General features: G+C 44.4%; 2 protein-coding genes across 3 annotated transcripts in view; one reads left to right on the top strand and one right to left on the bottom strand.

The window, feature by feature from the left end:
• The window catches only part of LOC118416894 (neuronal pentraxin receptor-like), a 626,618-nt gene that overhangs the window by 373,165 nt on the left and 249,712 nt on the right, over window positions 1-3,741 (top strand). The window lies entirely within an intron of this gene.
• The window catches only part of LOC118416900, a 135,326-nt gene that overhangs the window by 115,277 nt on the left and 16,308 nt on the right, over window positions 1-3,741 (bottom strand). The gene's annotated exons all lie outside the window — the stretch shown is intronic.

The raw sequence follows: 3,741 nt of genomic DNA, 5'->3' as shown, positions 1-3,741 counted from the left end.
GGGGGGGGGGGGGGGGGCTGGAGGTAACCATGATAATGCATTTGGTACATTATTCCTAAACTGGAACTTTATTTGATTTTGGTCACCGACGAGCCATACATATATATAACAATACAAGGAATTATATCAATTATTCTTACATGTATACTCAGTGAACTCAAATAACTGAAGTGATACTGTAAAATACTTCCATAAATAGCACATCACCAAAAACTATAAAAGAGAAGACAATTAAACAAACAAACTTGAAGACAGGAACGACGAGGGATGGGAATGATTGATATTGGTATTGATGTTACTTTGTCTACTGTGTGACAATTGACACAATGGAACACTTGAAGTGTAGCGAGGTAAGAAATTATCCATCCAACGCCATAGAATAGGTCCATTATCTTAGGTAAGTAGGTTGGCCAACATATGTAGGTGGGTCAACATTCCATGATGGCACGCCTATAACGTCATCTCCGCTAGTGGTCTTGTCGCACCCCCTGACCAACTCCCCAGGACAGATAAAAAGGGCTGCTGTTTTCTACAAGACTAAGTTCAAGTCGAGAGGGAACCACCGAAGGAACTCCAACAAGAACACCCAGGCACATTCGAGAGCAACAGACGCCAGAAATTCGCGAACGGTGAGCAGGCTTCATAATTTGCCCTTAGCTTTTGTTTAGAAAATGGACGAGTTAGGCGGCTTCTGCTATCTAAGCAGAGGTTCGGCTCCGACAAGTCTTGTCAATTTTTTTTTTTCGTTTTTGTTGGTCTTTTTTTTCCAAGCCGAAGTGTCATAGTTCTGCTTTATTACCTCTATGAAGATGGAGGTATTGTTGTCACTATTGTTTTCAGTCTGGAGCTTATGTGGGGATATCTCAAGAATGGGTGACAAATTCGGTTCATTGTAGCTTCTTCCTAAATTCCCGTTGCTGCTGTTATGTACTGTATTGTAAAGGATAGAAAGCTACATGTACTTTAGAAAGGCAAAGGTCATATACAATATAGATTATTCTAGACATGGTGGCAAGTATCAAATAATGGTGTCAAACACGTATCGTTTGGTGGACAGTGCCCTATAGCGTCCACACATGCCTCATGATAAGTTTTGCTGGAATTGTTCCCAATTATTACCGTGTAATTGCGGCAACGTTCTGACAATCCCCAGTAGACATTTACTCTTGTACAGTCCGTGCAGCTTGTAGTGGATAATTATATAATTAGACCCGGCAGGACGCCTGTAAGTCAGACGATACATGCCATGGACCCTCCCCTTGAAAAAAAATACGTCGGATGGCTACACACTGGTCACTGCGCATGTCTGCTTCATTGCTGTACTCTGGCTCTGACATTGGCCGATACGTAGTGACCTGTAATTAGACACGAGCTCTCTTGGCTGAGAAAAGCTTGTCCTCCTCGCCGCACCGCCTAGACGAGCTGTTTTCGCACGGTGACCACGTGGTCTCATTTAAATCGTACAGTGCCTGTATTTGGGTATAGTGCACACTTCATGGTACAATCCGCGTCTTTAGAACGAAATAGGAAAGGGACCCTAATCAATAGAATAGAATACACCGATCATCAGATCAAGGCGTGAATGTAGTATGTAATAACGGCCTTAGTTAAGAAATGGCGCTACGTACGGACGGCTCTGCTCTACCCTGTGTGTCGGAATAGACTAGCGCTGGTCCCCCGAGGCGGTAGCGCCGCCCGGTCGGCTCATAGATAATCAGGGACCCGATCAACTGGCGCGTTGGCCGCAGTCACACTGTGTGGTGCGGTCGCCGCCTGCCGACAATAGCCGAGAACGCAACCGGTCGAACCGACTGCTTCTGTAGTTTGTAGTTTGTTGAATGCGTGCCAAGGCCAATAGTTTGACACGTCAGTAAACCGGCACTATCCTCACACTTGATTCAACTAAACTTTATGAACAAACATTTGATGTTGGTGACTCCATATTTTTGGCGTGTTGGTTTGCGATGGTGTGTGTTCGTGCACGTGGTTACTTGAATGTAAGGAAGTGAGTGAGAAGATGGCTGCAAAGGTCAGACGTGCTGGCGTGGCAAGTACTCTTTAGCACACATTTGTCTCGATATTAGGTTTTCTAGTAGTCTTGCCTGCTTGTTGTTTGAATGTGGCAACAGGCAACGTTTTTTTAATGTTCCTGTAGAGACTCACTCTGACTTGCACTGTTGGCACAAATAATTGTGAATGCCCGACCCGGCAACATGCCCATCAAGCTTCACTCTACACTCCACCACACGCCCCCCCCTACCCCCCACCCCCGACAAAACCGGTTGGATTGCTTATGCACGACTGGGTGCTTACTTGTTATACTCGGGCTCTGTCATTGGTGGGTAGATAGGGACCCGTAATTAGAAAGGCTCTCTGTAACCTGTGAAAAGTTAGCCCCTTCTCCCGAAGCATCAGGTTGAATCAGTTACACTTGAATGCGTGTTGAATCGTCATACATACAAAAGCGCTGTCATTGCTAGATACACTTTTACCCCACGCTACCTGAGATCATCTGTGATAAAGAGCCAAGCGGGAGTTGGATGATTTGAATAATTTGAAGTTCATCTTTTTACACCTTTAGCGTTTATCTCTGTGGCACGCAGTTAGAAATTTTTAATTGGATTTCATGAACGAACTACCTTTTTTTGGAAAGGGATGTCAAGGCAATAGTGACGGTATAGACCACTTTGTCTCTAAAAGAAAGTACCACTACGTGGACCTCTCAACGTGTCCGGCGGCTGATTGATACTCGAAGCACTGGTCAAGTATGCCCGCCCAAATTTGCAGGTCCTACGTGTATGGTGGAACAGATGCGGTCGCACGTAACTTTCTGTCAGCAGGCTTGTGGTCATTCATTTTGTTAACAGATTTCCAGAAGCCCAACCTTTTATTTAATTTCACCATACATTGTAGTTCGTGATCTACTTTTATGATTGACAGCACTAAGCACTGCAAAGGAAAAGGTGTAAAATTGTAGGGCCCATGTTTCAGGATATGTTTTAGTCAGCCCGTGTTCACAGCTACGAACCTGCCTGTATTTACCTTATTGTAATATCAGTTCAGCGACACAACCGGGTATTTTATTGTGACGTTTGGGGAACCGGGCGATTAGCTTCGGGATATGGGGACTTTTTCAGTACCGCTTAACGATGCGTTCTAGATAACAACGTTATGTAGAATGAAAGTGGCTAATTACGCTTCACGTATAGTTTACTAACAACGTTCATCGCTGATTAACAGGGCAAATAAAGTTAAACTATGAATCAAAACAGCTGGCCAAGCCTGGCGGAAAAACGCTCGCAGACCCCGTAATGGCATGTTTTTCGGAGGGTACCTGGTAAAAAGGACTAAATGTAGATAGTGTCTGGGAGAACCGGTGACGTTTTCGGTCCATTGTAGCTTCTTCCTAAATCTCCTTGCTGCTGTTGTTATGAACTATATTGTACAGGATAGTACATTGCCATACAATGTAGAATATTCTAGACATGGTACCATATGTCAAATAATGGCGACAAATACGTATCATTTGGTGGACAGTGCCTGTAGCGTCCACACATGCCTCATGATAAGTTTTGCTGGAATTGTTCCCAATTATTACCGTGTAATTGCGGCAACGTTCTGACAATCCCCAGTAGACATTTACTCTTGTACAGTCCGTGCAGCTTGTAGTGGATAATTATATAATTAGACCCGGCAGGACGCCTGTAAGTCAGACGATACATGCCATGGACCCTCCCCTTG

Source organism: Branchiostoma floridae, chromosome 5, assembly GCF_000003815.2.
Source record: "Branchiostoma floridae strain S238N-H82 chromosome 5, Bfl_VNyyK, whole genome shotgun sequence".
Lineage (NCBI taxonomy): Eukaryota > Metazoa > Chordata > Leptocardii > Amphioxiformes > Branchiostomatidae > Branchiostoma > Branchiostoma floridae.
This window is presented reverse-complemented; position numbering and strand designations above follow the sequence as displayed.